This window comes from Andrena cerasifolii, chromosome 7 (genome assembly GCF_050908995.1).
Source record: "Andrena cerasifolii isolate SP2316 chromosome 7, iyAndCera1_principal, whole genome shotgun sequence".
In the NCBI taxonomy this organism is placed as follows: domain Eukaryota; kingdom Metazoa; phylum Arthropoda; class Insecta; order Hymenoptera; family Andrenidae; genus Andrena; species Andrena cerasifolii.
Window position 1 is genome coordinate 6063304 of NC_135124.1, and position 12593 is coordinate 6075896.

A 12593-nucleotide genomic window follows, 5' to 3' on the forward strand; every position below is an offset into this window, starting at 1 on the left:
GCGGTCGGTGTACGTCGACTCGCAATTACCGAGTGTTCCAAAACTTCCGGCTCGCAGCAGGGGAATCAATATTTCGCTTATTAATAACACAGAACGCGAGTTACAATGCCATTCGCCGCTCCGCGTAATTGCTGAACAGATTGATTGCCGCGATTCGCGGGTGAAACAAATTTGGACGCTGCCGCGGACATACGTCAATTATTTTTATTTCGCCGCCGGTAAATTAAAACTGCGGCAAACGGGGAACGGGGAACGGAGTTACGGACGCAAGGCAGAGAGATACCACGCGTCTGGGACGCATTACACGGGCGTATTTCACTTTGCGAATGGGGGAGGGGGTGAAATTTATTTTATGCACGGTCCCGCTCCTAGCAGTTCCGCGACCGGATTTCCCTGCGCGGATCGATTCGGGTTCACGCCTGGGCGGGATTTAAATTCGACCTGAAGTCCGAGGAAAAAAGTGGAGCAATGGGGACCTCTTTGAGCGGTGGCTTACGTGGATTAGAAAGATCCAATGAAGCCCTTTCTGTTCATCGACAAGGAGGAGGCGGATAAAGCTTTCATCGATTGCAGTTCTTCGAGGTACAAAGCTGGAGGAGAGTGGTGGAACGGTTCGAGAAAAGAGAAAGGAACACAATAGGAGTTACCTTTTTTTATTGATATTGAGTTATTAATCGTCCGTTGACCGATATCTTTTGTGCAATACTTATTCCAAGTGAGTGGAGCCACAGAGTGTATTTCGAATTTGGAATTAGGATCAGTGCGCGCGCTTTTATGGCCCGATTTAAGTTGATTGCACATTAAGGGGACTAGGCAGTCGAAAAATCGATGTTTTATTGCATTTTTCGAAAGTACTATCTTTTCTCAATAAAATGCCGCTTGGTTTATAGGAAAATTTGCAAAATTGTAGATTTGGCAGCTAAAAACGTCAAGCGGCAACCTATACCGTCGCCTTTGCCCGGAAAGTTTAAACGCGTTTTTCTCGAATATTTTTTTCTCTTTAGTTTTTTCCTGATTGCGAACGAATTGAGGTGCAAATCGACTTGGAAAAAATTACAGGATGTGTAAAACATGTGCCATTTCGGGGCAAACCTCTTATAGGGTCCGTAAAAATTCGAGATTTTCATAAAAAAATTAAGAAGTCACCGAAATTTTTTAACCCAGACCATCATTGTTTGTGTGCTACCATAATCCGGTGACTTCTTAATTTTTTTTATGAAAATTTTGTATTTTTACGGACACTATAAGAGGTTTGCCTCAAAATGGCACATGTTTTACACACCCTGTAATTTTTTCAAGTCGATCTGAACCTCAATTCGTTCGGAATCAGGAACAGAATGAAGAGTAACAAATATTCGAGGAAAACGCGTTTAAAGTTTCTGGGCAAAGGCGACGCTATAGGTTGCCGCTTGACGTTTATAGCTGCCAAATCTACAATTTTGCGAATTTTACTATTAACCAAGCGGCATTTTATTCAGAAAGGATAGTACTTTCGGAAAATGCAATAAAAATCGATTTTTCGACTGCCTAGTCCCCTTAAGGAACTTAATACTCGATATCTTCTTTCTGTCATTCTAAATTCCTTCATGATGATGTCAACGCATAATTTAACGAAGTCGGGTGTAACTTTAGGTGTTATAATTCCCGTAGGTAATCAAATATTGAGAAAGTCTTCCAATTCTCTAGAAACTTTTCTCTGCTTTTTCTTAACCTCCTCTCCCTTTCCTCCTTCGAAGCCTGCTACCTGACTCTAACTCGTAAGTCAATTACGCCTTGTGATTTCACTTTTTCGATACTCCAGATCACTCAATAGTACAGCGAAGTCTATTTAATGAGTGACCCAAAAATGAGGCCTCATTTAGCCTCTTTTTGGTCCCACGAGTTTTGAACGGAATCTTGTGCCAAATGATACCTTATTTTGAAAATCTAAGTTCAAATTCATTGTTAGCAGTCAGCAAAACCCCTGGAAATAATTGTTTAATTTTTCGGACTGCCATAAAAGTCCGTACATCGAAGTGTATAGGCTGACGCGTTAACGAATTTTCACTTCTTTGACCTCCCATATCTCAGAAACTAATTGTCACCTCAACTTGAAAATTTCGTGTGATTGATATCCCATCACAAGGTATCGTTTCGCATAAAATTCAGTTAAAAAATCGTGGGACCAACAAGAGGCTATTTTTTGGGTCACTCTTTAATATTGATATTTCCCATCTGACTTTGACGTCGCGAAGTCTACCATTTCGAGAGTCAGAATCACGAAAGCAGATGCGAATCGAGAAGGTTGTTTCGCGAACTAGATGCACAGTTTCGTGTCCGCGACACGGATGAACGATTCGTGTTGCGATCCGTATATTATTTCTATACGGAAATTTATCGATGCACCCTCAACCGCTACAAATACGCACGGTAATACGTTCTCCCGCTATCTATCCATTGTTCCTCCAGGCTTTTCGACGCTAAATGCTCGCCCGAGGATAATATGTATGCTTCAATTGCTAATTGGAAAGCGTAAAGTGGCTTACTGTTTCGAAATTGATCGCTATTGTGACGTGGTGAAAGACGCTCCAACGTAGGAACGTGATTTTCACCCATTAATATATATTCTCCTATGGAACGCAATTAATTTCGTTACCACTAGCCTAATTCCATTGTTGAATATCATCCCGCATTATTTTCCAACACCTGTATCAAAATTTCAACACCATAACAGAGCGCGTATAATTAAAACCTGAAAACACTGTATTCATTGAAGAATATTACATTTAAGGTCCATTTACATTATCCATTTAGACACGGAACGTTTCGGTTCAGACAAAACATTGTTGCGGGTTATTGGATACGAATGTTTATATACACCGTCGCGGTCAGTACATGAACATTCGTATCAAATAACCCGCAACAATATTTTGACTGAACCGAAACGTTCTGTGTCTGAACGGATAATATAAATCGACCTTTGTTGCGTGCGTACACTTCCCATCTGCATATTAAAAATATTTGAAGACTTCTCGAAGCCGGATAATAGACTCGTAAGGTCAACAGACGTCGCAGCACTCCGACCTTTTAGCCGTTGTAAATTCTAAGCTTCACCCCTTATTAACGAAATTTCTTTGCAGTCACCAAAATGTTCCCAAGGTCTAAGGACTTTATTACCCGCGCGTGGCCAGAAAATCTCCCGCTGACCGTGAAATTACAAGGGCTAGCGGTTCGCTTCTTTCGCTCTGGAGAGTGTCCGCTTTGACTTGTAGGCGGTCACTCGTTGCCATCCCCGTCCTTTTTCTAATTCACCAATAGTCCTCGACTGATTTCAACCCGCCAAATAAGCAACGAGTTTATTTTCTCGACCGACTCTGTTTACCCCTCCACCGAAGATTTTATGAAGAATTGTACGAAGCGGAACTAGTCTAGTTCAAACACCCAACAACGTACCACCTCGTTCCTTTAAGTTAAATTTAATAGTTTTCTTGTAGTATAATATACGTTTGTTTTTTTATTATTAAAACTGACTAAAGACTTTTCATCCCATATCACGAATCGGTCTGACATCATTAAGTAGCCGTGAGACATCCGGACGTGTAGTGTCGTGGTCGCCAGTAACAGAAGTTACATCCGTTAATGGGATCAATCCAGGTACACGCGTCGGAACAACCTTAACTCTCTTTCTCTCTCTGTGTCGCATCAAAGAAACTGCCTTACAGGTTGATGCGACTTAAAATAACTAATTAAAAAAAAAAAGAAATTGTGTGTAACATTGTTCTATCAAACGTTACCCTTGAAGTTGACATTCCCTTTAAATGTACAAACATTGCACCGAAACAAAGGAGATTAATGACTGAAAGGGAACGTCCAAGTTAACACGAATACTTTTGCTCGGCCGTGAACGCAACAGAACGTTAATGATTCTGATTTTCCGCCTGAAGGGGCGCGGGTAAATCAATGGTTTACTTCAAGCCAAACTAAGCGGAATTCATAATTAAGCCAAACATTAAATTGAATTCTTCTGGACAATAACCTAATGAAATTGCCCAACCGCAGCCGGCGAACGTCCGTCCGCGTTATTTAACAATAATCACGGCTGCAATCTGCGGCTGCTCGTTTATAAAATTTTATCCGAACCATTTCACGGAGCTCCGTTGAATTCCAGTGTCATTACCACTTATTCCCTGACCAGCCGTGCAACGGAAATTCGCCGCGGATTCGGAAACAACCTTGTAAAAGCAGCATCCAATTTTCAGGACATTGCTATTAAATCCTCGACTTTCCGCAATACCTTTGCGGGTTATCAGCTTTTTGCGAAACAAGTTACATTCCACTTGCGCAGTTGGCTGGTCCATGTTCCCACCCACGGGCAAATAAGAGAATCATTTTTTCCCAGCTTAATTTCGATTATGGAAGTGCATTTAATACACTTCCTTGTGATTGTAATATGAATTTTTATCCAAGCCTGCAATTAGTCGAACGACATGCCTTTTAGAACAGCGTGTTTTTACATATAGGTACTAAAAATTGACAAGGGGAGATCCCCAACCAGGAAATTAAAAAAATTATGAAACTTTGGGGATGTGTAGAGGATAGGTATATATGTATTACGTATTTTTTTTTGCTGTTCAAATTCACTCTGAGGGGGTGAAATTGACGCCTGAAAATCCGGCTATTTTCCGATTTTGTGTTATAACTCGCGAACTGTAAAGACTGTAAGTCAACAAATGATAGTCTTAATTAAAAGAAGTAACTTTGGTCTGAATACTTATTTTCCACACATATTTTCTACACGTATTTTCAATACATATCTATATACCCTCTACACATCCCCAAAGTTTCATAATTTTTCGAATTTCCGGGTTGGGGATTTTCCCTTGCGAGCCACTAAAAATTCAATAACTTGTCCTTGCATTTTCTGGTAAAGAGCAGTTCTCTTATAAACCGAAGTCCCTCTAAACTTGATTACAAAGATCATCCCTTACGAATAATCAGCACAATTTCAATCACGTGACTCTGAATAGCAACGCTTTATAAATCTTTGCCACTTGCTCGCGTAATACGTATAAAACTAGAATATTAACTTATCCAACTTTACCAATGAATCATATGCGATCACACTTGCCCGTGCTCGAACAGCAACCACCCGATCCCTTTACAGTGTTCCAAGCTCGCTTTCGAGTCTTCGCATCGAGTCGCTGCACTCTCGTAGCGACCTAGCGAAATGATATCTGCAAACAATTATCCCTTATCTTTCGTTCAAATAGAAACAGCCCGCTTCCGTCGTGGAAGTAACCTCGCGAAGGGGGTTGGTCGCCGCGAAGAGCGGGGGCGGAACGGCGGGCAGCTGCGTCGGCGGATAGGATTCTTCAGAAAACGATTGCGAGCGTAAACATAACTGTAAACACATTGGAATTCTGTCCACCGTGACGGTGGCTTGCTGCCAGCTGGGAAAGTTTCGCTGGAACCGTTGCACCGTTGGGGTTGCACGGCTGTAGAACGGGGTGGTCGGATGGCGGAGCGGTAGCGAGCTCGTTCAGCGCGTTCTGTATGTGTACAAACGGATTGATACGGCTTTCCTAACAAAATGGCACACGACTCGGGGATTCCCGACTCGACTACGTCGGAACGGAAGAGAATGAACTCGACGGGGCGTTCCTAGTCGACGTAATAATCGGGGTTTCCGCCAGGAATTTAAAATAGACTGGAGATGTCTTGTCTGATAGATGCGCCCCGTGCCCAGCGAAACTCGCAGGCTTCGCTGAGAATCGCTTAATCGACAGTGATTAGGGTGCCAAGGGGGAGCATGTGGGGACGCGGGGGGAGAATCATAAATGAGACAAATGTACATCGCCGTTTACAAGTATTAAGGCCACCTATTCTGCGCAGAATAATTCTGAAAGACGTTGCAAACTTATGGCCACTTTAGCGATCACTGGGGCATGGATAGTCACTAGTATACATTTTTTCAAAATACGTGAGATTTGGTTCACTATGTTGTACATGCCTCATATGAACAGAAAATGAGTATCACCGATCAGTCTACGCGCATACTGGATCGGCAACCAATGGTGAAGTCCCCTTTCTACTAGAATTTAAATAATCCAGTAATAGAGATATCTTTAGACAAGATCGGCGTTATTTCCCGCGTTTACATCGCTAAAACTAATCGCACGTCTTGTTGTACACTGTTGCACCGAGGCTCAAAAAGACGCGCGTGCGAAACAATTAATCCTTCCGGCTGGTGTGGAAGGCAGTGGATAAAATTCGTTAAGGACCTCGTTACATATGCACACAGAGTAACAACACTGGGTATCAACAGCAGCTGTGTTGCCTGTGATGCCTAGGCGTTCCTCAAATGCTTACCGACTAATCCTATTCACACTCAATACTGTATAAATATTAGTGCTCGGACTCTGTAATTTCACTGTATAGCAATTTGTAAACTATGGGTTTTCCTGTATATTATCAATACTAATAATAATAATAATAACAAAATCCAAAACTTTAATGCCTGCACGTTACTAGAGACGCAATTCCAAATATGTTGATATTTCGGGGGCAAAGTAGGGGAGACCGGGGCTAAAAGTTCCGGGGGTAAGTTGTCCCGACGGTTAAATCTTCCAAATGAAAAGAGCTTTGTACTTTAACTTATTTTTGCCATGTGAGCTGATCGCGCCACTCTGTCGTCCATTTTAACCCCTTGGCCAAAGAGAAGGTGTAGCCAAGAGGCGACACTCTGACGAAGAACCCAGTTTTAGAGAGAGACGAAATCCACAACCAATTTAAATGTCCATGCGGTAGTCGGAATGAGTCGGGGTTAACAAGAGGCGATAGTAAGACGAAGATATACAGTTGCCTTGTACAACCAATTTAAAGGGACAAGCAAACGAAGAATTTCAAAGATACCGCTTGGAGTGTCGCCTTTTGGTATACCTTCTCTTTGCCTTGGCCTACAGCATCGAGTGAGACTCGTGGTCTCTCGACCGGGCCAAAGATGGAAAGCACGAGCGAAACTCGTGGTGCGTGGATCGGGCGAAACGTAAACATCAATGGTCAGGCTCGTGGTTAGTAGATACTACGACCCAACTTTTCGCCGACGTCTTTTCATCTCAGTTATTCCTGACTGCATGCACATGTATTTACTTTGTTGCAACTGCGTAACGGGGCTAAGACGTGTGCGATTGACAACTTTGACCGCTGAGCCGACCCGTGAAATCGCTCTACGCGTGGCTCCACCGCTGGTGCTGATTTGGTGCCGGCGGTCGGAATTTAAACGACAGGCCAAGGGGTTAATAGCCTCCGCGACAGCGAATCGTGTGGTCGTAAGCAAGGACCTATTAGTCGCGTAGCAGAGAAGTAAATATTCTTCTATCATTATTTTTTGGTCTATTTCGATTATTTAACATCGTGTAAGAAACAACCCTGATCCGTTCTATACAGCGTCGTCAATACGAATGCCTCTCGCCTTCTCGACGCAGCCTCGCGAACTCTCGTCGACGACCCTAACGTCATCGGCCTTCCTCGAGCGTCCAAGTTACATTGTATGCCTTATGCAACCTACTGGGCCTCGCCCTCCAAGCTGCGAACGATGCCCAGTGTTGTATTCCATATTTCTGCATTGGGGCGTTATGTAAGAAAGGGCGATTCTACTCGATTCTTCTAGAATCGATCGATTCTCTTTCTGAAGAATCGATTATTTTACCGATTATTTTAGGAATCGATTTTCGATAACTCAATTATTGTCTAACCAAGAATCGAGAAAAAAATCAACATTTTTTCTATCTTTGTTCCACGAGGCAACGGACCTCCTCCGCGCAGCGCATCCCCATAGCAGTGTTGAGCATTGTCCATCATTGTCTCAACTGCTTCCCTCGTGGCTCGTGGAACATAGTTTGCCTTTCTGTGTTTAATAGTAATAATTACTAGATGAGTATTAATTATCTGAATCTGCCAGGCAAGTTTGCTAATTATTAATCGCTATGAATGTGTATAATTAATTTTGTTTATTAAATAACTTTCAACTTTATTGTGAATACAAGTTTCGATTTAATAAAAAGGAAGCATGATATAATTAAGCTTTTAAATGTACACTTTGTATTTTTAAGAATTTTCTAATTATAATATTTTATTTCTCAGCCTCCACAAATGAAAATGAAATTCAGATGTCTTAAATTAAATAAACTACAACTGTATATAAAAACTGAAATTTTGTGTGTGTTGCACGCGCGTTCGTGTGCGTGTGCGAGTTTCATGGATGTATACACTATACATTTTAAAAAGATTTTATAATACATGCATAAAATACAGAATATATGTATATTACATATCCTATTCCTTTCATCGATTCTTCGATTCTTTTTGGAGATAATCGAATTTTAAGCATCGATGTTTCATTAAAATCGATTCTTAAGTATGAATTTCTTTCAACGGAATCGCCCTTCCTAGCGTTATGACTCCCTTACCGGCGTTATGACTTCCTCACAATCGATATTATTGATTGATTAATCCGTATGGATCAAATGACATTTAAGAACATGCTGCGATCGTGTTTATCATTTCAACGTACGTACATAAGCAGAATAATCTCTGAAATTGCTACATGTGTCGATAGGGGCTAGTTGTTACTGTGACTTGGGGCAAAGTTGTTACCGTAACAACTTTGCACCCTTCCCACCACTGTTTCCCCACATCCCTTTCCGAAGACCACGGCCCAATATCACGCACTCCGCTGTTACCGCATCACGCTTTAATACCGCAACTTTCTCATATTTTTAGTCCCGTCGCACGAAATCCCCCCGCAGTCGATCGAACGTCACCGCGGTGACGTTCGATCCGCGAGGGATATTTAACGCTGCCCGTCAAAACTGCCGCGCCCCAGCAAGCGACACTCGAGAAAAAGGGGGAAGAAAGTCCTCGCGTTTAATTCGGCAGCGGGGGAGGATTCAGTTTCAGCTCGGGCAGCAACGATCCCCGTCAAAGTGGAAACTATTCCCAGCGACGGCTTAAAGTGGGCGCAATTTCCTCGACGGGCTCGCGAAGATTTGCATTCCGTCGAGAGTGCAGTTCCTCTTTATAAGCTTCTTAAATTGGTAGCCGAGCCGAGGAGGCGGGACAAACGGAATGATTTCGCCGGAACGAACGTTCGAGAGGTCGAAATTCGTCTCGCGGAAAAAAATCCCGCGCGACCCCGCCGCTTCAAACGGCAGGACGGGAGTATTATGTGGGGATGGACCTGGTCGAGTCTGGCGAGCCGTCTCTTCGGCCAACCCTCGTGAATAATGAAATATGAAAATCGGCAGAACTGTGTGCGAGAAGGCGTTTTAATAACGAACCTCGGTTACCTCGATACGCGGAACGATTGAGTTTCTTCGAAGAGGAGCACTAATTTCACTATTCCGCTCATTGTTTTGAGAGTGTCTGCGAAAAGTTAACGGAAAACTTCTTGTATTACCGTTTCATGTTGAGTGAGGGGGATTTCATAGGAAAGCAATATTTGAGTAAATATTGCCCTCGTGATAATGCTTAAAATGGTTAATGGAACAGTGCTAATTCGGTAGATATTATTGCTTAGTGAGGTTTAGTTATGTACGCTATGTAGAAGCTATAGTCAAAGAATAAGTTTCGCCCTTTAATGTAATCAAGATAAATTTTATTGATTTATTTAGTCAACTGCTGTAGATATATATACTATATAGCTTCTTTGGCAAATTAAAAGTTATATATCCAGCTGCGAGGGTTATATCCACCAGGATAAATTAGGCGATCATTTTTTATGACTTTCACCTGAGGTATTTAGACAGAGATTGGTTCATAAAAATATGCAAACAGCGTAAACTATTATTATTCTCCATTTGCGCACGCAGTACGAATCGTTACAATTTACGCAAAGGACAAAGGGGCCAGAATTTCAATGAACTACTGTTGCAAAAACTCCCAATAATTAATGTCAGAGGAATAACGTGGCTTAACTAGGGAGAGCCAGTGATTAACGTGGAAATAAGTGCGGCGAGGGAATAGATTGCGCCCACGTAAACGCGAATTTAAGGTGACACGTGACCACGAATAATCGAGCATTCAGCGTCACGTGCATATTCGCGAACGCACCGACGAATTCGGATTACGTAAATAGTCACAGGGGTACGAAAACGCCATCCAACTATGGCTTGTTGTGTGAACAGCCCACTGGACCGTCTGCAGGTTCTGCAAGAGTTCAGTGGGCCTTCAACCCCCGTTGCCCATGAAAAAGCAATTCATTAACCCAGTTAAGTGATACTTGTCGACTGTATTTGCCGTAGCATGACATTGACGAAAAATCAAAACGCTTCACTTGAGAACAGTGATGTTACTCGAAAGTTGCCGTTCCGTGAAACGAACACTTGAGGATGACAAGCTCTCTTTGGCAGGGTTTACGTACACTTGCGTACCTGCCTATTGCGCGAGCCTACTTTTTAAACTCGTTCTTTTATTTGCCTTGAAATTTCGAATTGTTTTTTTACAACGGCAGGCCTGTTTCTCCTGAGCGATGATTGAGCTATTTGCATACGACACAAAGACGTGGAAATATGTTTCCAACTCGTCTGAAATGAAAATCTATGAAAACAACGTCGAACTTCTGCAAATAATATTACACGCGACTAAAGTCGAAATGTTGCTGTACCTAAACTACAGTTTTGAGCAATGGTGTACGCAGACCGATACACACAGGTGACAAAGCGGTGCTTGCTGGTTGTAGAAGCTACCGTCGCGCGAGCGTAAATAATTGAGTGCGTGAATAAGTGAAGGCACATGCCTGTGGGGAAATCTTCGAGCGCGGGGTGAAGTAGAGATTGAGGGTTGCGGGGTGGAGGAACATGGGACAAGCGGCGCGAGCGTCGCGCTCGCATGAAGAGACGGAAGGATGTCAGTAGCAACAGCGGAGGGGGGTTCGGCGAGGAAACTATGGAAAATAGTGGAGATGGGAAAAGTAGATGGGATCGTTGATACGGGGAAGCAAAGTGAGAAAAGTCTCGAAGAACTTGCAGGCAACTGAGCGGATAGAACGGTGAAAGAAACGAAGGGGATGAACATCGTGGAAATTCAGGCGAAAAACAAACAGGTAGGAGGAACATGAGAAGCCGCGAAAATAAAAGAAAAACTGAAAGGACGGGGACACAAATGGCAGATAGTAGAAAAAGAAACTAGAACAATCGGGGAAACAACGAAGTCGAGGGTCAGAATACTAATAAGCAGGAAGGGGTACGCTGCGGGAATAAAAACAAGAAAATGCTAGACTGAAACGGAGGCAAGAACACAGGAAAGGGGAACCACGACGATATGGAAAGAAAGAAAACACAGAATGGTAAGGGCAAACGGAGAACGAGAAGTGCAGCGAGGTAGAGCCGGGCAGAATATAAGCACCGTAAGTGGATACGCGAAACAAGATCCCTCGTTTTCCAGAAGATGCGGTTAAGTTAGATTGCTACAAGACAGGTCATAAATAACCCAGACCAGCTTTATACACACGCGCTAGCGTGGAGGGAAACCGGAACGGTATCAACAGGAATCGACGCTGCGTCTACATTGTTCTACTGTGGAACTTGATGCATTTGAAATGCCGTAGCCCGCAGCTGCAAACGCCTGTCGCAGCTCCGCGACACGCAGATGTGCCCCAGCACCATAAACATCCTGTTGCAACTGAGAAAGAGGCAACCAGATTAATTCTACAAGGAAATTTTGGGTAACTTGGGACTGACATCAAACATCTGTTCCTAGAACGTTATGTACCCTGTCGATTTCTTTCTTAGATGATACTTTGGACGTTGAGTTCTGTAGGCACCCGAATGTAAACTGCAAACATAATTAACAGAACGACAGCTGATGACTGACACGTTCACTTGACTTGTCTGAACTCCAGAGACGAATGAGCTTCCTCGACTCTTCCACACCCCTACCAGGCAGACAGAGCAAATCCCTTGGTGTAACCCCAATTCCCAGTGCATTCCTCCTGCACTAAGCCTGGTTGAGGCCGCTGCACTTACAGAACACTCTCAGTCGAGCCTCTTTCAAGGTCTCAAAGGTCTCAGCAGTGGCGCGACACCTCGGGTACCCCGGGATCATCGATTCCCCGTTCTAAGGACATGTTTCCGAGGAATAATCACTCATGAAACTAGTCCCAAGCCCTGGGGGAGCGTCTTCGAAGCACGCAGCTTTCCGCACTTCGCGCGCTCAAGCACCCACCGCCGACGGATAACAGTGTCGTGCTCGCGACGACGCCGCCAACCGCGCGAACAAACCGGTGGCAACAACAACAAACATCAAAGCCGCGCTTCTCGAACATGAATCCGTAGGAAGCCAACGTCACAATGCCCCTATAATCCCGGCTACGTGCAATCATCCCACGCGACTTCCACCCCGGAAACTTGTACCGCAGCACCCAGTCCAGGTTCAAGCGGGAGACACGCGTGTTCGTGCAGCCGCTGCGTTACGCGGCGAATTTATGAACGGCCTGCTAACACAAACGCAGCCAAACTATCCAATTACCCGGGCATCGGCGAAATCACCTAAACCCTCCGTGCACCCGGCCCGATAGAGGCAGCCGCAGCAGTTGCCGTGCCGACGATCCTCGAATA

The 12593-nt window shown here is 43.8% G+C and overlaps 1 protein-coding gene across 1 annotated transcript in view; it reads right to left on the minus strand.

The window, feature by feature from the left end:
- Window positions 1–12593, minus strand: part of LOC143371496 (uncharacterized) — a 609947-nt gene that overhangs the window by 113416 nt on the left and 483938 nt on the right. The gene's annotated exons all lie outside the window — the stretch shown is intronic.